The sequence below is a fragment of the Ictidomys tridecemlineatus genome, chromosome 4 (genome assembly GCF_052094955.1).
Source record: "Ictidomys tridecemlineatus isolate mIctTri1 chromosome 4, mIctTri1.hap1, whole genome shotgun sequence".
Lineage (NCBI taxonomy): Eukaryota > Metazoa > Chordata > Mammalia > Rodentia > Sciuridae > Ictidomys > Ictidomys tridecemlineatus.
The window spans coordinates 197,831,217-197,855,767 of record NC_135480.1 but is presented as its reverse complement, the minus strand read 5'-3'; the positions used below and the strand labels follow the sequence as shown (position 1 = coordinate 197,855,767).

Genomic DNA, 24,551 nt, shown 5'->3' with positions numbered 1-24,551 from the left:
ATAAGATGAACCTAGATTCAAATGCTGGTTCCATCAATTATTAACCATGTCAGATGAGCAAGTTAGCAAGCTACTTAATTTTTTTAAGCCTCAATTAACCTCTTCTCTCAAAGCAGGATAATAAGTGTCTGCTTCACAGAGTATATCCCAACACATGTGCTATTAAATGCTTAGCACGGTATCCAGCACACAGTGAGAATCGATCAAAATAGCTGCCATTATTTGCATCCATTTTTCCATTTATCCTCACAATTGCTTTATGAGATAGATTATTGTTACCATTTGACAGATGTCCTAGGAGCATGTGGGAACATTTAGTAAAATATTACAAAAATGCTGAATTTTATTAATATATGTAAAAGGGCTTTGATCAGCGTTAAATACCACGCAGATGGAAGGAAATGTCGTTCTCCGGGATGGCTTAAACCCAAATTCTTGTCTGCATTTAGAAGGTGTCATGACAGGAATTTAAAATCATATATTGCAAGACCCAGAGAAAAAGCCTAGCCATGTCTGAAAAAGAGGGAGCAGAGAAAGGATTGCAAATATCGTTTAACAGTAAAATATAGGTGTCACTGCTGTGTTTAAGTCTATATGATGCTATAGCAAAATGTGTGAAAATAATTTGCATATAGCCCCAATTTTATTTAAAATTTATGGTTTATATGCATAGAATATATCAGAAGGAAACACACAGAAATCTCAAGCATGATGATCTCAGCCCATAAGATTATAGATCATTTTTAAGTCTTTTTTTCTTTAAGATTTTTTTGGGTTTTCCTAGTTTCTTTCCTTTTTTTGTTTGTTTGTTTTTGTTTTCAAAGGGACACTTAATCACTGGAGCCACATCCCCAGCCCTTTTGGGTTTGAGATGGGGTCTCACTAAATTGCTTAGGGCCTCATTCAATTGCTGAGGCTAGCTTTGAACTTGCAATCCTCCTTCCTTAGCCTCTCGTCCCTGGGATTACAGGTGTACACCACCACGCCTGACTATTTTCCTAGTTTCTACCATGAGCATATTCAGCTAAGGAAGGAGGGGAGCCAGGACCTCCCCCTTAAACCTGTGTGAGGTCAGCTGGGCACTGAGTCCCAGTAGACCAGGAGTGTGCTGGAGCTGGGGGCCTTAGAAAGAAGGTGCCTGGTCCTCAGAGAGCAGAGGAGAAGAACAATCTTGTCTCCTCTCTCCACAATCCAATCTGATGTAAGTGGGCTTAATTCTCTTCCTGTCTGCGTTTATTGATTGGGTTATTTTGGTGCAGCTTGCTGGGAAAGCACCCGCCTAGGTGCACTGGTCCTAAGAAGTGGATGTTGGAGATTCTCTCCATGCTCATCACCCTGTCTTCCTCTGTCCATCCTCTCCCCGCAGCTCTCCAGCCAGGAAGGCCTAAAGGAGTCGGCCAAACCACGCTTTGCATGCAGTATTTGTTTGGGGCAGTAGTTAGCTCAGTTTCAGCTAGTCACTCACAGATCAGGTGGTAGTTAGCAATTCAGGCTCCTTTCTCAAAAATGGCCAGTAGGGGGCAGTGGACCTGGAGACCTTTTGAGACTCGGTGCCTTAGCTGGGCCTGGGCAGAGAGACACTGGACTCTGTACATTACATAGATTATTTCTCTGAGTTCTTCTCTCATTCACTCAAGTACCTAAGCCAGAGCATGGACTTTCCCACAAACTCCCAGTGAGTCATCTTGAGTTCATGTCCTTGTTATGGTTTGGATATAAAGTGTCTCCCAAAGCTCTTGCTCCTGTAGGCATGTTCCAAGGTGCAGTGATGAATCAGTTCATCCTAATCTGCATAAATAAATGGACATTTGTAGGCAGGTGGGAGGTGGCTGGAGGAGTAGATCCCCGGGAGTGTGCCTTTGGGGTTTAATTCTGTCCCTGGCCTCTCCCCGACCCCACTGCTTCCTGACCACCACGAGGTGAGCAGCTTTCCTCCCGTGGCCTTCTGCCACGATCGTCCACCTCCCCTGAGCCCAGAGCACGGGAGTCGCCCAGCCGTGGACTGAGCCTCTAACTCATGGGCCCAAAGTCAACCTCTCCTCCTCTGAATTTTTTTTGTCAGCTATTTTGCTCACAGTGACAAGAAGCTAACACCGCCATCTAAAGAGCTCTTGAGTTTTCGTTCTCTCCCTCCTCGTCGTCCTTGCCTGGGCCGCCATCGTCTCCGATCTGGATGGCTTTAGGAATTTCTCAACTTACCCTCCTCACCTGCTCTTACCTCTATCCATTTTATTCCCTTTCCAGCTGCCAGAGATCTTTTTAAAATTCAGTTCTTAACCGGGGCTTTTCATTTTTCCCATGAAATGCCTCACAGAGTTTTGCATTATCTTGTGTAGAACAACAGTTTCAGACTATGTCCCCAGAACCCCAGCGTCCCCCAGGGTCTTGTCAGGTTCTCCACAGGGTCAGATTATTTTCACCATCATCAAACTGAGACATGATTTCCCCTTCTCATTTGCACTGATGGTGCCAAAGCAGTGATAAGTAAAACTGCTGACTCCTTAGTTTACTTAAGAGAGTGACACCAGACAATCTGTATATTCTTCACTCCCACACACTCACTCACAGTCCAAAACGAACAAAACCCTAGACTCACCTTGATGACACCAGACATGGTAGCGTACATTTGTAATCCTAGCATCTTGGGAGGCTGAGGCAGGAGGATCACAAGTTTGAGGCCATTCTCAGCAATTTAGTGAGACCCTGTTTCAAAATAAAAAATGAAAAGGGCTGGGTTGTAGCTCAGTGGTAGAGAGCTCCTGGGTTCAATCCCCAGTACTACAAAATAAATAAATCTCAGCCTTTGGGCTGAGGTTATAGCTCAGTGGTAGAGCATTTGCCCAGCATGCCCCTGGGTTCAATCTCGACTCCTGCAAATAAATAAATCTCAGCCCTTGCATATACTTCTTAATGTTCTGTGTGACAAATTGTCAACTAAGCTAAAGAACATTTGCTACTCAACTGAAGCATATTAAAGCTCTTGGGACTGCCCTGGTTGCAAGTTAAACTAGCTCTTTTTGGTCTTGGCAAAACTGAAAAGTTTTTTCATGGTAAGAACAATTGACAAATGATTTATTTCTATTCCAATTTGAAAATAAAAGAGGTGAGCTTTACACATCAAGGAAAACAACCAACAGCATTGCCACCGATGATAAAATTTGAACTTTCAAGCAAAAACTGTAATTTCAGAAAATTTGTATCTGCCACCAGGAGCTTGACAGCTTCCCAATATTTAAAGATTTTTTTTTTCTGCTGAGATCAGTGGTGACATTAAGGAATGTGATTTTCTGATATTGTATAATGAAATGCACAACATTTGGAAGATCCACATAAACTGGTATTTTCCAAATGTCCAGGCATGATGTTGCTAAGTTCTGCAGGGTAAAAGGTCCATTCAAATCAAGACAGACCAATGGATTTTAATGGGATAGAGCATGAAAAGTTTATTGGTATGACTTCAGTGCCTATGTGGCAACTCACCTTTGACAAAGCACCACTGAACAAGAGTTGGCCCATACTAGGTTGTCTTCATGTACTTCACTTCCAAACATCTCAACAGACTGAAAGCAGAAACAGGCATGGGAATCCAACTAACTGTCTTCTATTAAGCCAGTTATTAAAGAGATTTGCAAAAATGCAAAACAATGTTACCCTTTTCAGTAATTTTTTTGTTTTGTTTTAGGAGGGAAAAAAAAACATGTTTTCCACAAAAATGTATCATTTGCATTAACACTCTTATTTTCGTTACTGTTTGATTTATTGTTACTGATTTGTTATTGTTGGTCTTTAATGAATTAATATTTTTGAAAGTCTTCCTTTTTTGTGTTTTTTGGTTTTTCTTTTCTTATGCTAGGGATTGAGCCCGGGAGTGCTTAACCACTGAGCCACAACCCCAGCCTTATTTATGTTTTTGTTTTTTTTTATTTTGAGACAGGGTCTTGCTAAGTTTCCTAGGGCCTTGCTAAGTTGCTGAGGCTGGCTTTGAACTCTCAATTCTCCAGCCTCAGCATCCCGAGTCTCTGGGATTACAGGCATGCACTACTGAGCCCCACTCAAAAATCCTTTGTTTTTGTTTCTGTTAAGGAGTGAGAAGGATTCTTGAAGACAGAACCTTTGAGAGCCACTGATGTAGCTACTAGTCGTAGCAGTCCAGGTCTCTCTGAGTCTTCCTGGGCTCCCGCCCGCCCTGCCTTCTTTCCATCACACCGTCAGTCTCTCCAGCCTGACTACCTCCTTCTGTGTCTGGGCCTTTGCACGTGCAATTTCTTCTGCCGAAAACTCGTCGGCTCCCACTCCCGGGACTCCCTCGCCCACCTGGGTTGCCACTGCAGCCTGGGAAAGCACCCTCTGCCTGTTCTTCTGTGCCCGCTCTCGTGCCCTGCCTCTGCAGGCTCCATGTTAATACATTTCATAATGATTTCTACCTTGGGATTTAAATCCTCATTATGTCCCTCCTTTATCATTTCCCCTCTGTATCTATTTTACAAGTGCCACCTCCTCTGCTGTCTGTTGTATTATATTAATCACCACCTGTCTGATGCAAGAGAGAGGGAAAACTAACCGACGTTTTCAGGGCTGAGGCAGCCACTTGATCAATCTTTTCCCTGAGATTTCATACATTTTTAAGAGGGTCCTCACATCCCTCTTTACAGGCTCTGGCTTAATTTACTCTGTGTTTTTTTTTTTTTTTCTTTTTCTCTAGCCCAGGAAGAGGAGCATCTGCGTGTTGTCATTAATGAGGCTGCTTTTCCTGTCTCTTGTAGTTGGGAGTCCCTGAAGTGTGTGCTTGGATTTGTACCTGCCAAACTTCCTGTTTTCATGGTACATTATCTTCTCTCTGAGCTCCAACCCCTTGATGTATAAACTCCGACCTCACCCATCCTCAGGATCAATGGGAATTAGCCTTATTATTTGATTTTCCTTTGAAAAAAAAAAAAGTGGGTTATCGAGATCTATCAGCCTGCTGTAGAATAGTGAAAGGTTTGACGGGATTTTCTTTTTGAACTGTTAAGAAAGCTTTGTGAGAGCACAGGCTATCCCTGCTGTCGGTTGAGGAACTCTGGGACGGGGCCGCTAATGATCCCAGGCGGCCCCCGCTCCTTTCTACACCTGGTTTTCCCATTTGTGAGATGCGTGGGCTGGCTGTTTGCCAAAACATACCCTGCCCTAAGGCTCTATAATCCAAATGCATCCTGAGAGCCTCTTAAGTTATCAGGCTGTAGTTGGTACCGAGCAGGGGGCAGAGGCAGGAGAAAATATGTCTCCAAAGAAGACAGTGTCCTTGGAAACAAAATATTTAACTATGAAAGCCTTAGGTGCAATGCAGAGCATGACAACTGTCATATAGATATCTATCTCAAGTGCCCACCTGTGCCAGGCCCCTTGCTGCATCCCAGGACAGGGGCGTGGCAGCCAAGAAGAGTGTGTGAATAGCAACTCCCAAGAACTCGCAGGCTGTGACAGAGCAGCTAGACTCCACAGCCCCCTGAACTCCAAAGCCCCTTGCGCAGGACACCGGCTGGCAGTAAGGATAGAACAAGATGCCCCAAGTCTTCGGGGTGAGTATTGGGGAGGGGGTGCAGGTTGGGAAGGCTCACAACCTCCAAGTGAGGGACTCTGGGACGTCTTCCTTGAAAGAGACGATCTATTATGGAGCCCATATCATGTGGCTTAATGGTGAATCCTGGAACCAGAGAGGAGAGAAGCCAGAGTGTGCAGATACTGGGAGAAGCCATAGGGCAGGATAAAGAGAAGAACCTGGCTGGCAGCACAGCTTCTCTACTGAGCGTGCAGTGGGACAGTGGTGTCCTCCAGAGCTCAGGCCCCTAAAAGGTGTCCGGTGTGGCGCTGTGTGATGATGGGTGGGGCCCCCCAGCAGGGTCCTCGGTGAAGCTTTGCACAACACAGCAAGCTCCGGACATGCACCCAGTTGCTTAGATCTCCATTGTTCCTGGGAGGAAACAGGGATCTGAGTATCTCATGTAGTTTAGAAAGGCAGGCAGGGATGGTCCCGGAAAAATACACCTGAGAACATCTCACTCCCCGCAAAAGAACTCGAGTCACAGAGCGGCCAATTTGAACTTTTTCAGCCGCATAGCTTCCGCGGGTCTTCTATCTGGGACAGGTCTGCGTGCCCAGAAGGGGCTCGGGGGCTGCGGGGCAGCCTGGTACCCTTAGCGTGTGCTCTGTGCCCCAAGCGCAGAAGATCATTACCCAGCGCTCTCCTCGTTTGACAAATGGGACAGCGGCCGCTCAGGCAATTTCTCAGTGAATGGCTGAGCCAGGTGGAGTGGGAAGATAGCCGGCCTGACTGCACAGGGAAAGCTAATACTAATCATTAGGTCTTTGAACCTTGCCGTGTTCCCAATTAATGGCAGAATAAAGTGAAACGGTAATTAAATGGAATCCAACCCATGGACTGTGCTTCCCTGCTCCAGTGCCTCCTACCACCTCCAGTGTGAAGGACTGAGGACCAGCTCGGTCACAAGGGAGAAGGGCAGTGTGGGATTGGGGTACTTGTAACATTAACCACCTGCTACTGAGAACATTAAATGGGCATTTACTACGTGTGGATCTCAGTGCTGGGGAATTAGCCAGTTATCCTCACAACTCCCCTGCCAGGCACGCGTGGGTCTGTCACCTCCATATTAGAGATTCAGAGGTCAAGATGCAGAGAGGTCTGTTGACCACAGGACTAGGTGATTTAGTGCAGACCTGGGACAGCAGCCACACTGCTATATAGGGAGTTAGGAGCTCTGGCCCTTTTAACCCTTAGCCTAGAATTAGCCTGCGTCCCCCTGACTTTGGGTGACCCGTGCTTTGTCAGGTGACTTGTGTGGGCTGGCACTCTCTGGTGCTAATATGGGATTGAATTTAATTAATGTCACCAGCCAGTAAACCTTGTCATTTGATGGTGTGTTTCAAGTTGCAAGACTTGGTTTTAGTAATTATGTAACAGAAAATGAACTTGCCAGATCTGTATTTTCCCCAAATAGATGATCACTTTGGGGGGGCTCCCTTCAGGCCTCCAATTCTGCAAGTGAAGAGGATCTTCCCTAGCCCCGTGCTTGGTGAATCTAGCGCTTCCCTCTCTGCCCTCGTGCCCAGCTCTGACTTTGCTTGGATTTTAGTGAGCCTTCTCGCTGCTGTGTCTAAAAGACCTGACCAGAACAGCTGTAGAGGAAGAAAAGTTTCTTTGGGGGCTCACAGTTTCAGAGGTCTCAATCCACAGACCTCAGGCTCCAATCCTCGGGACTCAAGGTGAGGCTGAACATCATGGCGGAAGAGTGAAGTGGAGGGAAGCAGTTCACATGATGATCAGAAAGCAGAGAGAGGTCTCCACTTGCCAGATACCACATGTATAGCCCAGAGGCACACCCCAATGCCCACCTCCTCCAGCACACCCAGCTGCCTTCCGTTACCACTCTGTTCATTCCATCAGGGGATTTATTCACTGATGGGTTAAGGCTCTCAACCCTTTCTCCTCTAAACCCTCTTGCATTGTCTCACACGTGAGCTTTTGGGGGACACTTCACATCCAAACAATACTTATGTGGGGCCAGAGTCTGCAAATCACAGCGGGAGTTTCCTTCTGGTTCCGCAGGGCACAGCTGACCTCGCTGCTGCCTCTGGTCAGACGTGGTTTCCCGGCACCTGTTTCCTCCGAAGTGGAATTAGACTGAGTCGCCTTTGAAAGACTCTTCTGGCTTTCACATCTGGTGACTTTTCTGTTTATCGGCATCCTGTTGCCACATTCCCTGGGAGTACTCTTCAGATGGCAGGCACTTGCTCCACTTACCACCATAACTTAAAAGTTTAGTTACTTAAAATCGGAAATTATTTCAAAAGGGAGCATAGATTTGCTTTTCTTGACTACAGTAGTCATGTAATTGTCTTCTTGGTGAGTTAGAGTCTGCATTCTGTACATGGAACCATAAGACCTTAGTGCCAAAAGGAATGGTGACCCACCCCTTACACTACAAGTGCCCAGAGGAGCTCAGTGGCCTATCTGGAGTCTCACAGCTCAAGAGGGGCAGAGCGTGCGACCTCAAAGTCAGGCTCTTGCTTCCTTGTCCAGGGCGCCTTCTCCTGTGTGGTAGTGAGTGTCTTGAAGTCCTCTCCTGTGTCATCTGAGCACTCTGCATAGGACCCTCATTTGGGGCTCAAAATTAACCAAAATGTCTATCCTAAGAATGAATGATGTGCTCAGCTTCCCCACAGAGGCCCTGCTTCTTAGCACCAGTGTGTGATTTTAACTTGCCATCCATCCATTTTCCATACATATTCCTTGGCTGGGAGAGAAGCTGCCAGTACCCCTGGCTCTCCTAAAATAGGGCACGTGGCTTTTATGGAAAACCTGTACCATTCTGAGGCGTCCAGGGCTCACTTCATGTTCAAAGGCCATGTTTGGGTACTCAAAGTTGTCAGAAACTGCACGCTCTGCTTAACATCCCCAAGGTGGTCTCTGGGAGGTTATGGATTGCATTTTAACCAGATGAGAAGAAATGACTCATTTTATACTAGAGCGGCAAATGTATGTTGTATGTACGTAAAATTGAAGATGTCAAAATAATCTATCATGACTACAAATAAATAGCTTCCAAACAAACAAACAAAAAGCAACTAAAAAAGAAAAGGCAAGAGGAAACTTTTTTTATACTGGGGATTGAACTGGTCACTTTACCTGAGCCACATCCCCAGCCCTTTATGTGTGTGTGTGTGTGTGTGTGTGTGTGTGTATGTTAATTTGAGACAGGGTCTTATAGAGTTGCTTAGGTCCTCAATAAGTTGCTGAGGCTGGATTTGAGCTTGTGATCCTCCTGCTTCAGCCCCCTGAGCCACTGGAATAATAAGCATGTGCCACTGCGCCCGGTGGAAGGAAACCTTTGGAGGTAACAATAAGCTTATTGTCTTGATCATTGTAGCGGTGGTCTTATGGGTGGGGAACACACATTTAAACCCATCAAATCATACATTTTAAATATGTGTAGTTTTTAAAAATAGCAATGACACCCAAATAAAGCTGTATCAATCAATAAGTCAATCAAAATAGCATCCAGTTTTCTAAAAGAGTAGTGCCCCTTTGCCAAGGAGGGGCTGATCAAGAGGTGGTTCTGAAATAGAAATCCTGATCTGTGTCTCTCACCCATGTGCCCCTCATCTCCTCTGCCACCACCCCCTCCCCATCATCTGCTGTGATACTTTAAGTGGAGGTTTCTGGAGCACCCATCAAAGTCACATGGTTGCACATCCCAATCCCCTAATATCACAGTCTCTGGGCTCCAGCCTGGAACACACATTTTAGCGAGCTCTCTGGCCAGTTCCTTAGGCACACCAGGGTCTGGGGACTATTGGCTGCTCTAGGAGGATCCACACCAGCACCAAGACCCTTCAGGACAGGTCTCGCCACCTCCCTAAAGCCACAGCTACTGGGGCCCACCTGGCAGGTCCACTGGAGCACCAGAGGAGGTCTGTGACTAATAACCCAGCACCACCGCTGCTCATCCTATTCTGAACGCCCTCCAGGCCCTTTCCCGGCCTGGCTATCTCCCATCAGCGTCCTGTGCAGGACAGCATCACCCGGAAGTCCCCCTGCCTTCTCCTCCCTTCAAAACACGGTCCATTTTCTGTGCTCCTGTCATACTTACTATCTCATTTCAAAATCATCAGTTTACATATTCTTTTCACCTTCCTGGGAGCAAGGAAAATGACCTCCCCCCCGTTCTGTCTTCCTTCACCTGGGAGTGCCTGGCACTTAATAAGAACTCCATCAAATGTATGTTTTCAGATTTACTGATCCAAAAAGCTGGATCATAGTTCAGGGAGCGGCCGTTTATAGAAGATCATGGTGCTGATATTTGTTGAACCAAAATAGTAACCATGAAGATTAAATTCCAGGGGAAAACAGAAGGGCGAGAGAGAATGCGGTGGTCATACAAGTAACCCGTCCATCCATCCACGATCCGCATAGGCAGACCCTGTGCGCTGCGAGTCAGACGCTGCACTAAGAGCTTTGTAAGCGCCATTTCAGTTCATTTTTATTTTCACAGGAGAGCCGTGGGGTGAGGCGCTGTTGTTTTCTTCGTTTGTGTGGGTGAGCTGACAGAGACATGAAGAAGGGCTATAGGCTAAATGTCTGTGAGCCCCAAATTCCAGAATCCTAACCCCTCAAGTGATGGGTGAGGATGTGGGGCCTTTGAGATGTGATTAGGTCATGAGGGTGGGGCCCCGTGAGTGGAATTCCTGTCCTTAGAGAAGAGACCCCAGAGAGCTTTCTCATCCAAGAAGATGGTCAACCTGGAAGACGGCCCTCCCCAGGACAGACTGTGCTGGCTGGTGACCCTAGACTTCAAGACTCCAGACCTGTGACCAATGCACTTCCTGCTTCCTAAGCCGCCCAGCCTATGATTCCCTGTTACAGCAGCTCCAACTGTCTGGCCCAGCAGCCCTGCTCTGCCACCAGCCGGCCCTGAGACGTGCCACCTGCTGTCCCCTGCCTATGCTGAGACCCCCACCTGAGCCAAGGCCCATAAGAGCTCCCCCTTGGGGGGCTGTGGGAGCCTTCTGGCTGTGGTATCCTTACCCAGCACCCATGCCCAGCTCTCGAGCCCATCTTAGAATTCTTCTGATGAATGTGAATAAATCCTGAGCGAACCATGTGGCACGGAGCAAGACAAGGGGGGAGTCACCTTCAGATTCTAAGCAAAGTACTGGCCCAGAGAGCCCAGGAGGCCCAGGGGAGGGGGCGTGCGGCACCCTTTGCCCTGGCATCCTGCCTGCTGGGGGTGGAATGTGGGCAGTGCAGGGCCTCCCGGGGGCCCTTCCTGGCCGTGGCCCCCAGACCTGGGCCCCCTGAAGCCAAGACTCCTCACATCTAAACATCCTGGCTACTTCCTGGCAGGTGCCTGGGAAGGGGGACTTCAAAGAGGATGTCAGTTTCGTCTTCTGGCTCCAAAGATTAAAAGACCCCTCGAGAGCCGAAATAACCCCAGAGCCCTCACATAGGTAAACTGGTGTCGTTTTGAGAGGAACCCAGCACCTGGAAGAGATTTTCAGAGCTCCTGTGGCACAAGAAAAGTGGGAAGGGAAAAAGTGAACGCTTTATGTTCTAAAGAGCGGGCCCGCGCCTTTCATCCTGAGATTAAGGCCCTGGATGCCAGGCTCGGTACCCCCCCACCTGCTGCTCTTGATCAAAGGGTGGGGTGTGGGGAAGGGCAGCGGGGGGCGGCCAGCCATTCATTCATTCATTCCTCAAACCAGCCGAAGCAGACTGTCTGAGGCACTGGACTAGGCTCAGAGAGATTCAAGAGCCCAATCCTGCCTCTGAGGGGACACGTAATGTGACCAGGCAAAGGCATGAGAGCCCAGGGAGGAGAGGGAAACCTGGGGAGAAGCCTCCTCTCAGACTGGGCATGTCTGAGAGCTTGGCTGAGGAGGGAGCCTGTGCACTGAAGAACGAGGAGGAGTTTGTGAGAGGAGAGTGGCGTCCCAGACAGAGGGGACAGCATGAGCACGAGCAAAGGTCCAGACCCATGAAACGGGGAGGAGGCTGGGCAGGTGGGGTGGGCAGGAGAAGCTGGCAGAGTCGGGAGGCCAGGCAGCAGGAGGCCTCACGTACCCAGCCAGGGAGCATCCTTGGGGCTCTGGGTGGCACCTGAGTGACATGGAGCCACCTCTGCTGCAGTTTTCCATTTTCCCCCCGTGAGCTTCTGCCTTAGGGAAGGGCACACACCCTCTGTGGGTGGTGCTCTTTGGCACGGTGCTCCCTTCAGAGGAGTCACGGAGGAGCTGAGATGCCGCAGGCAGGCGCCTGAGGTCTGTGAACAGAGCCTGCCAGGGGAGCAGGGAGGAGCCATCGCTGCGCCTGTTGCTCCCTCCTCCCGCCCAGGGTGCCCTGCTCTCCTGGCCAGGATGAGAGAACATTCTTGTAATAAGACAATATAGTTGGATTAAAACGGGTTGAAAAGAAACAAAAATCAATATTCTGCAATTTGGTTTATTATAGAGAGCCCCCAAACTTGCTTACAGACATTTTGGTGAGCTTCTAGCCCCTTGTGACAAATGACCATTTCAGGGAGAGTTAAGATGTCTCTCACGAGCTGGAGGAAATCTCCGGAACGAATTTTTTGTTGATAAAAGTAGCTGGGCTTGATGATTTTTTTTTTTTTTTTTGCTCAGGTTAAAAAAAAAAAGAAATGCTTGTTATCCCCACAGGTATTTCTGCAGGAAATTGCCTGGGCCTGTTTTCTCTCTCCTCTTTCTGGAAGTGCCCAATTTCACTCTGACCTCTGCCTTTTCATCAGGCTCCCTCACAGCTCTTCTCTCCACCTGTCGGCTTTGGTTTCATTTCCTGACTTCTTCATCCACAGAACCCTCCCCTGGCCCTGCCCCTACCCCCCAGCATTTCCGCTTTCCGCGGCTTCTCAATATCTCCTAAGTCTTCATTAACATTATGATTAAAACAAACCAAGCAACAACTAACTCTGGGCAGCGTACAGATTGCAGGAAGCAGGAGCAAACCTGGGTTGTGTTCTGTGCCCCTCTTTTCCTGCCCCGCTGCACACCATCACCGTCACAGTTAGGGCATTTGTAAAGGAATGAGCATTCTGCCCTTAGATCCAATGGCATCATTACTCCTATATGTGCCAGGTGCTGTGCATGAGAAAGGTGGAGGGACTCCAGTTGGGGCATCTGGACCAGTTTTGTGGAAAGCCAGCTGCATCTCTTGCAGTTAGACGAGGAATCCTCTCAGCTGAGGATGAACACTGAGCGCCACCTCCCAGAGAGTGACAGAGAAGGGACTGTGATGTTGGAAAGAACTTGAGCTGCAGCCAGATAGATCCAGGTAGGCGCCTGTGTGACTTCGTGAGCCCCTGTGAGCAAAGTAGCCACGCACACTGAACTGCATCTGTAAATGAGACATCTAACATCTAGAATTTTCAGGAAGTAAACACCCAGGACAGTGCCTGGCTCGGAGGATATCTTGATAGGATTTCACCTGCTTATAAAGTCTTCCCTTTACAGTTTGGGATCAAACAGCAGTAAGCATTAAAGAAATGATAATGAGCCGGGCGCCATGGTGCATGCCTGTAATCCCAACAACTCGACTCGGGAGGCTGAGGCAGGAGGATCATGGGTTCAAAGCCAGCCTCAGCAATGGCAAGGCGCTAAGCAACTCAATGAGACCCTATCTCTAAATAAAATATAAAATAGGGCTGGGGATGTGGCTCAGGGGTTGAGTGCCCCTGAATTTAATCCCTGGTATAAGAAAGGAAGGAAGGAAGGAAGGGAGGGAGGGAGGAAGGGAGGGAGGAAAATGACAATGGCCATGCCTAAGACAAAACTTCCTAAAATTGTGAAAGAATTCAACTTCCACCAATAACTTTAATGCTTCCCCAGCCCCTGTCTACCTGCAGATGTGGCTTAAACATTTCCTTGAAATAAACAAGCAATTTGAATTCTTCTGGCTTTAAAATGACTTTATGGCATAAACATCTCCCCACCTGGCTCTGCAGTCTTCCCTGTCATTCTTGGTGAATGGATGCAGTCATATCAGAACTGGCCCCCATCGGTGGTCGTTTCTAGGGTGTTCAATTTTGTTCATCTTTAAATAAAACCCAGCTCTGGAATTACTGAGTCAAAAGGAATGAATATCTATAAAAATCTTATGCAAATTTCATTTTGCTTTTCCAAAGCATTGAGACTATTATTATCTCTGCCACTATTAATGCCCTCCCGGGTCTGTCCCCCACAAATCATTAGGTGATGCCTTACAAATAGTTGCTAATTGAAGGTGTGTCCGGTGATTTGCAAGTGTGCATGTTCTTTGGTTGTTAATGAGGATGAACGTGCTCCCATGTATGTAAGCTTTTATATTTACTGTTTATATTTCATTTTGTAAGACTTGGAAAATCTATGCACTTAACTCCTAGGATTTTGAGATTTGAGACACACATTAACTGAGAATAGATATTGACGCTTTGCCCTAAAAAAACCTTATTTGGACATGATCAGGAAGGGGCCATAGCAGTGTCCACTTGACAAGCCCACACTCACAGTAGAGGGGTGGTGACCTGTTCAGGCGCTAACCCCAGGGGCGGACCCTTCCTAGTCATGCTTCCCCATAACCTTTCCTTAACGGTGGCAGGAGCAGCTAGAGGATTTCCAGAATTGGAGTCACTTTCCAGGAAGAAAAAAATCCATTTTAGGCTCAGTGAGTATCAAACTTGAGCTTATTCTCAAACAGTGGCTTTCTACGACTCCAGGCAACTGGAGTGTCACCGCATGCTTTTATATCCCCTCTGGCCCAGGGTCAGCCTGCTCCTGAGGTAGTACCAGTTGAAGTAGCATTTCACAAACTCAAGAACTCCCAGGTCCCAAGAATCCCAAGAGAAATGTAATATGAAAAACTCAGCAGTGTCACTTGAGGTGATAACTAAGCACTGGGGCCAGTTGGCATAAATGCACACAGAGGCAAGGGAATCCTGGGATGGCGGTATTGGAAAAACAAAACCAGGAAAAATTTTCAGCAGGTAGAAACACCAGCCAGAAGACCCTCCCTAAGGGTTAGCAGTGAATTGTTCAGTATGGATACACAGTGGTCCCCGCTCTGTGGGTTCAACCTACAGGGTCCTGTTGCTGAAATCTCCTTGCTCAAGAGCAGAGCTGAGGCTTAGAGCGGGCTGACTGCTTACCAGGTAGCTCCTGAAAGGTATCATCTCATCATCCTAGAAATGCTATGAAAGGGACCTCGTCTGTGGCTGCGCTGGGCTCCCTGGGGTCCTCAGTGGGCTTAGAGAGAGGTTCAAGCAGAACATCAGCTTGTTTTTATACATTTCTCAGCTCTTCTTCCTCCTAGGTGAGGTGGTGCCAGGACCAGCTTTAGCTCAGGATTACTCCCCTTTATCTGGCACATGCTTCCTTGCAGGGCTGCTGGCCCCTTTCCACCATCTGCTTTTCTTCTACCCTCTGTCTTCAACCCCCGTCCTCTCTTTGCCCAACTCTCCCCACCCAATTGGAGCGACTCATAAGTTGCCGTTCCTAAAGCTGAAATTCTCAAGGTGCTGGAAAAGTACATAGAAATAAATCAGCAGGTGCCAGAATTTCTCCTAAGGGGGACTGAGCATTGGGGAGGGATTACTGAGGTTTAATTTACACAACAGCTGTGCTTCTAAAAGGGTGTGTAAATCAGTCCAGGGGTAATTGAAAGGCATGAGGAAGAAAAAAAAACAAAAACTGTTACTTAGAGGAATCCTATGGTGAGCTCTTTTGTAAAACAAATCTTAGGATCCTTCCAGGTCAGGGCTCTGATGTCACCCCTTCCTTGAAGTGCTCTCTGATTGTCCCCCCACTCCTGCCACCCACCGGATTAATAGCTCCTTCATCTAAGCCCCCTCAGGACATTATGGTGCCTCTGCCTACCTGCCTGGTGCTATAAATAGCTCTTGGCACAAAAAAGGTGTGAAATTCATGTTTGTTGAATCAAGGACAGAAGGAACTAGTAAACCAGGAAACCAGGCTCAGCTCCCCAAGGAAAGCTCCCTCCTCGCCTGCCTCCAGCCAGCGGCTTCCACTAGGGTCTGCCTCCTTTACTGGTCAGTAAATATTAGAACGAGTGAGCCGCTAAGAAAACAAATTAACCCCTCTTATCCTCTTGTAAATCCCTTTGCTAACAAGGATTATCATTATTAGTTAATTAAAAGATTATTAGAAACGTGTTGTTGATTTCAAAGCTCTTGAGAAACATAAGGATGTGAACCAGGTGTTGGCACATGGGCCAGATGTCCCTCTTCCCATCACCGTCCCCAGCGAGGAGTCAGGGCAAAGGGGGTGCTAGGCCCTGTGTCGTGGGGAAGGATGTCCCTCTCTGTTTGTGAACAAACCCTCTTCTGCGGTGGGGGACTGCTCCTATTCATATCACTCAGACTGAGACCATCATGGCATCCATCCAGGGCCATGATCTTACCTACGGGCCTTTGTGTTAGGGAAGACGCAGAAGTTTCCAGAGGGAAATCTTGGCCTCTTCACAGATCCTACCTGATTCCATCCCTGCAGACTTGGAGTACAAACCTTTGAAGGTGCTTCAGCTTCAGGAAAGGATGTCAGCTGTACCTTTGGTTTACTTGACCATCAAAGAATATAGCTTAGGTCAACATTTGCCTCCCAGAGGTTTGCTCCCTCCTGGCCATCGTGTTTCCTGGAAGGACGTGGGGCTCCGCTGGCTTACCTCCCTGGGGCAAGCCACACCATCAGGGAGCTCTGCTCTTGTGTGCATCAATCCAGCTGCCCTTCCTGCCTCTGCTTTGGGGCTCCCCTGCAATGGGAGCCCTTGTAAGGAGCACTGATTTTAAATTCACTATCCCCTCCGTAAAGAACTTAAAGAGTACTTGGCAAGACATTAAGTCATATTAAAACGTGAGCTCTCATTGTCGTCATTGTCACCGCTGTTAGCATCACTGTTATGATGCTGTGGAGGACATCTTGCCCCCTGCCACTTGCTCTCACCCCCAGGGGACATTTCTCTTGGGCATCAGTTGCAGAGAAGCTAGACTTCTTCTGAGCAGCTGGTGCGTCTTCTGGGTTACATCTGTGGACACCGTCCATCCTCTTCCCTCTTTCCATTGGCTCTGCACGAAGCCTGGAGCCAAGTTTGTGCCCCTGCCCCAGCAGCCTGTGGCCCTTGAATCTCGTGTCTCTTGTGTGCTTAGCTCAGCCTCAGCCTCCTCTCTTTATCCTTCCCCTGCTCTTCCTGAGGGTCCATTTTAAATCACTTTGTCAATTCCTAATCAATCTGTCTACCTACCTATGTATCATCTATTACCTATCATCTATCTTTTGTCAATCATCTCCCTGTTATCTATCACCTGCTTATGTGCCTTCTGTCATCCCTCTCACCAATCACCTGTTGGTCTGTGACCCATATCACATACTTTTTCAAAAAAATGTGCATATTTCTTTTTAAAGTATTTGAGATGTATACTGCCATGTTTAAAGCTGTTTAATCTTGGTTTTATTAAAAATCACAAAAAAATGGGCACTTTGAATTTATGAATAAATGAGCCCCTGTTTTCTCCATCAGTCTAAATTCAGGTCTTTATGAAATGTGACAATTTAATTGGATTTATGTTTTCATTGAACATATTGTTCATAGAGAAAAGTGTCTAATTTGTAGGTACCACTCAGTGAGTGTCACAGGGCAAACACACTGGGATGACCAAATTCAGGACAAGCAGTGGAACGTTACCAGTCCCCCAGAATCCCGTAACACTCCTTTCTCCCTCCTCCCCCCAGGTAACACCTTCCTGATTTCTGACACCATATGTTATTTTTTGCCTGGTTGTGAACTTTACATTTAAACACCATTGTACAATAACACACAGTGTTCTCTTGAGCTGGCTTCTCTCACTCAACCTGTTGCTGTGATACTCATCTGTGTTGTTGAGTTTAGCAGGACGTCGTTCATTTCCACTATTATACCAAATTATATCTTGTGAATGTACCACAATTTATTTCTACATTCTATGATTGATGGCTTCAGTTGTTTCCAAGTTTGGCTATTATTTCCTGTCTTTTTGAGAAACAAGATGAATAATATAAGTAAAACAAATAAAATGAACAAATGAATGAATTTTTAGATTATCCCCTAGTGCCTCTCCATCCCAAGTGGCACAGCCATGGAGTCTCTGGAGCCAGATTCTTCCCTGATCTGGGATCCTTGGATGGCCCCTGCATTGTCCTTAATGCCAGCTGCCCTAGTCTCAGAGTGGGTGACCCCCTTTGTTCATTCACTCAACAAAGGAATATAAAACTTCTCCTATGCATATGGCATTGTTCTGGAATCTGGGAGAAACCCAGGAATGAAAACAGATGCCATGTGCTACTCACATGGAGCAACTCTTCTAGTGGCAAAGTCCCCCCACCCCACCCAGATATTTTGCTTCATCCCTGATTTCCTGCATCTTTGATCAGTGCCCTGAAGCAGCTGCTCCTTCAGATTTCAGTCTCCCCAGCACCCCACCAAGGATGGGACTCATCCCTGCAGAGATGCACCATCCCCAGAAACCTTCTTCACCCACCAGCCACCTCTACACCTTCATGCCCTTCTCTGCTTCCATAGCCCAGAGCTGGCTGCTCTTGTGTCCCCAATTCAAGGCCTGTGGACTGCCCGTGGTCCAAAAACCAGGCAAACAGGCTGACCTGATATTTCTTTTCTTTTTTTTTTTTTTTTTTTGAGGATCACAGACCTGCACTGCCTGTTGTCCAATGTTTAAAAACACTTTCCTCAAAATTGTGTCTAGCTTTATAGCTATTTAGGGCAGGAACATGTTTGTTATCATTCTATCATGGTCCAGAGTGGACGTGAAGACTGGTCTTCTTAATGGCTTCATATTATTCCATTATGTGAGCTTAATTTAATTCTGGTGGATTTTTAAGTATAATTTATTTCCTATAAAGAAATGAGATTTAAATTTAGAGATATTAATTCTTCCCCCTAATTTATGCTCACTTCACTAGATGATGCAGGTTATCTTTCTCTCTCTTGTAAAATATATATAACATAAACTTTACCATTTTAATGATTTTGAAGTGTGCACTTCAGTGTCATTAATACATTCACAGTGTTGTGAAAATATCACTTCTAGTAGATTTTAAATGTAGGCATATTTATTGAGGTTTGAGTTAACTTCTGGCACACAATAGAAAATATTTGTTTGAATAATCTTGTCACTGCAAAGAATATTCCTGAATTACCTGGAATGCTTTGGGTTATAGGAAACTGAATACTTACTCAGCTTGATTTGGCATAAATAATAAGGAAAAGTATTATGTCCCATAAAAAGATATTGAAAGCAAAAGTAGTTCTAGAGTTGGTGAGTTTAGTGCCTGATGACATCAGGTGGCACCAGGTTCTTTCCACTCTCATTCTTCCATCCTCGGCATGGTTGCTTTGTCCTCAGGCTTGGTGTCCCCTCCTAGTCACAGACTGGCTGCATCAGTTTGGGTTGTCATTTGCCAAACAGTAATATCTCAAGGTGGGAGACGGGAACCATTGAAAAGGGGGTCTTTCACAGCCACCTCAATGTTTACAGCAGCACAATTCACAGTAGGTAAACTGTGGAACCAACCTAGATGCCTTTCAGTAGATGAACAGATTAAAAAATGTGGCATATATACTCAATGGAATATTACTCATCAGTAAAAGAGAATAAAATCATGGAATTTGCAGGTAAATGGATGGAGTTAGAGAAGATAATGCTAAGTGAAGTTGGCCAATCCCCCCAAACCAAATGCCAAATGTTTTCTCTGATATAAGGAGGCTGATTCATAGTGGGGTAGGGAGAGGGAGCATGGGAGGAATGGAAAAACTCTAGATAGGGCAGATGAATTGTGGGGGAAGGGAGGGAGCAGGGGGTTAGAAATGATGGTGGAATATGATGGACATTATTATCCAAAGTACATGTATGGAGACACAAATTGGTGTGAATTTACTTTGTATACAACCAGAAATATGAAAAAATGTGCTCTATATGTGCAATAAGAATTGCAATGCATTCCACTGCCAAATATAAATTGAAAAATTTAATTAAAAAAAAAAGAAAGGGTGTCTCTGGAGAGTGAAGACAATCCTAGTAGATGTCCTATCACATCACATCATCCACAACTGGGTCACCGTCCCAACCAGAAACCAGTATGAGCTGGACCACCAACCTTGGCTTAGACCAATCAGAAGTCACCACAGGACAGGGCCTTGGGCTGAGGTCAGCCTCCCCTGAATCATGTGGCCTTGATGAAGAGCACAAATAAGTGGCTGCACAGAATTTGAGTTCTGTAGGCAAAGGAAAGGGACGGGGGCAGGACGTCACTCATGTCTGTGACACTTCCCAACCCTAAAACATATCTGCATGGTTTCCAGGCTGGACCCATGAGCCTGGTGAGGAATTAGTTTGTCTGAATGAAGTCACATGAATCTTAACTGGAGATGAGAGTTTTGCGGTGACTTTTCCAACCATCCAGCTGTCATCAGCTACAAATCAAACTCTAATGTGATCAGCCCTCTTCTGGTCACACGCACCTAGGGTCGCTTCAAGCGGAGATGCCACTCATTCCCTTCTTATTTCTGAGCATCTTTTCCATTTTCCATCTTTTTCTTTTTCTTAATTGTAGTTGGACTCAATATCTTTATTGATTTGTTTTATGTGATGCTGAGGATTGAACACAGGGCCTCATATGTGTAAGGCAAGTGCTCTACTGCTGAGCCACAACTCCAGCCCTCTTCCATCTTTGAAGGCACAGCTCAGAAAGAACTTGCTCTGAAAGCCTTTTCTGAACCCCAGAACGGGAATGAAATTTTCTTTTTCTGTATTCTCATTTACTCTGCTTTGCATATAATAGTTACTGTACATTAAGGCTGTTTTCTCTTACCGCTCTGTTTAACAAATCGTAATGTAGTAATGTGTCCTCCTTGTAAATAATCCAAACAAGGTATAAAGTCTGTAAATGGAAAAGGCAAAGCTTCCCACTCAGGCAGCCCCTCGTATCCCAACCCCACTTCCCAGCCACAGCCACTGTCGACCGTTTGCTTTTCTCCTTCCCAATTTTCTTTTTTAATATTGAACCTGCAAAGGCAGACAGACTTGTTTTGTTGCTGTTGTAAGTTTTGTAAGTGTGGGCTCCCACTCTGAACTCTAATGTGCATCTGTCACTTGGGGGCTTGTTCTTTTCACCTCTTTGTACAGTAAGGACATCGCTGAGTCAGAAGAGCTGGTCTTACTGTTTCCACAGGGGCTCTTGGTCCAGTTTGGAGTCTTACCATTCTTTTTATAACCAATCCCCCAATGATGGGGACTTAGGTTATTCCCACTTTTCTACCTTTTCTACATTTTGAACTCTCTGCCAGGAACCCCTTTGCTGTGTCTGTATGTAGGTGTGTTTGTCTACATATGCCAATATTTCCGCAGGACAGATTCCTAAAAATAAAATTGCTGGGCTAAAGAATAGGTGATTTTAAATTTTGATAGCTACTGCCAAATTTTATGAAGGTTGAGGCCATCTGCTGCTTGTATAAGAGAAGTAATTTCCAGACTTGCAGACTTTATAAACCAATAAAATGTTTAAAAAAAATACACACATACAAATTGTGGGGATAAGATGAGAAAAATAGCCATCATATTATTTATCTGTGGGAAATAATGTTTTTTAAAAACATCAATTACCAATTATTATCAATTAAATGTGAAATTGGCATTCTATATATCCAAATAGTCTAATATCTACAGTTTTCATGGCTTAATATTATCAATTTGATTTCACAAAGGAATGGACACACACTTTCACATGTATGTGCACATAAACACACATGTGCACCTTTATTTCTGTCATTTCACCATGTTGGGTGAGCCTTGATCTCTTAACAAGGGCCACCAATACAGAATCAAGGACCAGCTTGCCCCTCCCACCACCTGCTGCTGTCCGCTCTGTGACTACCAGAGGATTTGGACACAGGAAGAACAACATGTTCTGTCACGGTCCCCTGCACTGGTGTTAGCCACTGTGGAGAGGGGTTTAGGTCCAAAGCTGATAAATCCAGGCAAGAGGACCTGTTACTTGTGGCACACTTGGCCCAAGCAAGAACCCAGGGACCACAGTGGCACCCGCTCCCCACCCCGAGTCCTTGCGCCATTCCTCTGTGGAATCCCACCCATCCAAGGGCCACAGGCCCTCTTGCCATGGCATGGCGATCACTGGACAGCCTGACCAGAAGCAAGGCTTCTCCCAGCAGCTGTAGGCCCTGGGAATGGGCCATGCGGGAGTCTGTATGGGAGACAGAGGACAGAAGGGAGCTGTGTGACAATGACTGAGGTGCTGGTTGGTTGGGAAGCTCCAGGAAGGCCCAAGAAGCCTCCTACAGAGGGTAAGAGCACAGTGGAAGTCTGGTTCTGCACCTGGACAGTTGAAGGGCTGCTGAGCTAGTGAATGTCTGGACTTAGCATTTTGTTTAACAATTTCCTTTATTTTCCTCAACTTCAAGTCCATGCCCTGGCCCAACTCAGGTAATTTTCTTGTGACAGCATGGGCCCTGTACTTGGGGTTGGCAAACTTTTCTTGTAAACAGTCTGATAGAGAACATCTTAGACTCTGCTGGCCATACTGTCCCTGTCACGTCTATTCAGTGCTGCCATTGCTATGTGAAATTAGCTGTAGATAATACAATAATGAATGGATATGGCCACATTCCAATAAAACTTGATTCACAAAAACAGATGGCAAATTGGTTTGACCCCAGGGCCAGGAGTATACTAAGAGGGAATGAACAAGAGCAGATTGTCTTAGGATCAAACATTACCTTTGGTACTTAGAATCTACATCACCAGGGCAAACTAGGAAACTATTTCACCTTTTTTGAGCCTTAGTTTCTCCTAATGGAAAGCAGGGATGATAATTGCAACCTTGGAACTTGTTGCTCGGGCTAATGAGATGATGTGTGGAGAGCATCCTGCAGAGGGCTGGCATGCAGATGTGACGGGGACTTCAAGAAGGGCCAGTGTTGAGGCTGGATCCAGAGCCCCGCAGCCCCACTACCTTTCCACAGCCCTGTCCAGGGACTAACAGGAAAGAGCAGGAGGCAGGATTTTTAAGGTCTGACAGAATGAAATGCTTGGGACTTTGATTTGATTTCAACACAAACACTGGGCAGAGACATAATGTCCCTGGTCCTCCTTACACAGCCTTCAGGTGTCAGTTTAGTAGCATCCTGGCTTTATTACATCCATCACAAGCAGCTTAAGGCATCCAAAAACACAGCCCTAGACAGATGTTGAACCTGTCTGGGGATTAGAAATATCCTCTTCCATTAAGCATAAATTAACTTAATCACCAGGTATGAAAGATAAGCAACATAAACAGCATTCCCCGAAGCTTTCATTAAAATTAAAATTCTATTTAAAATTTAGCTTGTATTTTCTAGGACTTGAACCCCTTCAAAGAGATAATATCTGCCGTAAATTTTCTTGCTGACAGAGTGGCAGAGATGAATGTGCAGGGGACAGTGACGGACTGTGTAATTTAACTCTGTCTCCTGGTCTTTTCGCCAACGGAGGGATCTGGACATTTTAAAGAAATAATTAGTCTCAGTAAGACTCGGTCTTTGTCCAATTTCGGAGCATTCAGACTGATTTGGAAAAAAATGAAATTCGAAGTCAAGATTACTAAGAGCAAGGTGCTGAGGGTCTTGTTGCTCAGATCCATGCTCTGGAAAGTGCTCTTAAGATCAAACAAACAAAAAAGGGAGGCCAGGACAGTCCGTCATCAGGAGACTTCTAAACATGAGCTTCCTTTGCCTCTGCCTCTGTTTGTCTGGGTTGAAAGACAGAGTGATCAGACTTCAGTGGATTCTTTATCACACTTTACAAGAGAAACACCTTGAAGGAAATTCAGTCAAGTCAATGTGGTGTAGTAGAAAGAACACTGAAGTCAGACAAACCTGTCTTGAATCCTAGTTTGTTCTTTCTTTCTGCCTCTGATCTTGGACAAATCTGGTAATTTCTGAGAACCACAGATTCCTAATCTATAATATCAGGAAAATAATGCCTTCCCCCTAGGATCATTATGATGGTTTGAAAGACTCTTAGAGAGGACCTAGAACTCATTACATCCTAGGTGCTTACTAAATGCTTAATGGTATCTACTTGTTTCAAGAGATAGTTGAATGAGTCTCAACCATGTATCAGATTCACTGAAGATCTGTCTAGAAAGTTGCAAAATACATCCCCCATTCTTACGATGCTCATGGTTCCAGTGGCAATTGAGACCGACAGACAAGCAAATCACAGTTGAGGGTCCCAAGCTCTGCAGTGAAAGAGTGTACACAGTTCCAAAGTGACACAGAGAAGGGGTGGGGTACTTTTCATGGTTCCAGACAGTGAAGCTCGTGCAGTCTCTGAGGCAGAAAAGGATGTTCTGAGCAGAAGGGATAGCTTCGGCAAGGTCAGAGGAGCAGGCAAAGGTGTTTTGAATTAGGGGGACTGTATGCAGAGTGGTGTTGTCAGACGGAGGAGGACAGGGCAGGAGAATCACGGGGAAGAGCATCTCTTTATGTGCACGCTCAGCCTCAGAGGACCTGGATATGAAATGTTCCCAATGACCTCTCAGGTGGGCCACAGAGCCCCAGCTGGCTCCAGATGGCCTCCAGACCAGAAAGTGTCTCTTCCAAAAGGAAAACCATCATTACCTTGACAGAGCTGCAGATTTTAAATGACTCTAGTGGAAGAATTGAAACTACCGTGGGCCAGGAGGCCCAGGTAGCCGGGATCCCAGTCCCTGTTCAGGTATTCCTATCTGTCTCCTACCTAACTCGGGTACAACCTCTCTGGGAACCCAGGACCTGTCACATAGTGGGAAACGGAAACTGTTGACAAATTGCTCCAATGCCCCACTGTAAGGGGAGTTTTAGAGGAACCTTTTTCATCCTGCCTTCCTCCCAGTGCTAGTCTTGAGGACTAGGGACACAGAGGAACAAGAGAATTTTGCAGAATCTCAGAATTTGTTCAAATACA

General features: G+C 46.2%; 1 protein-coding gene across 6 annotated transcripts in view; it reads left to right on the top strand.

Annotated features, from left to right (window-relative positions):
* The window catches only part of Ttll11 (tubulin tyrosine ligase like 11), a 243,304-nt gene that overhangs the window by 141,028 nt on the left and 77,725 nt on the right, over window positions 1–24,551 (top strand). For 2 of the 6 annotated variants that reach the window (XM_078048137.1, XM_040286251.2), the window contains exon 1: window positions 5,209–5,558. The exons of the other annotated variants lie outside the window; for them this stretch is intronic. The gene's annotated coding sequence lies outside the window, so the exon portion shown is untranslated. Of the gene's footprint in view, window positions 1–5,208; window positions 5,559–24,551 lie in introns of those variants that run through there. 6 annotated transcript variants of the gene reach the window in all.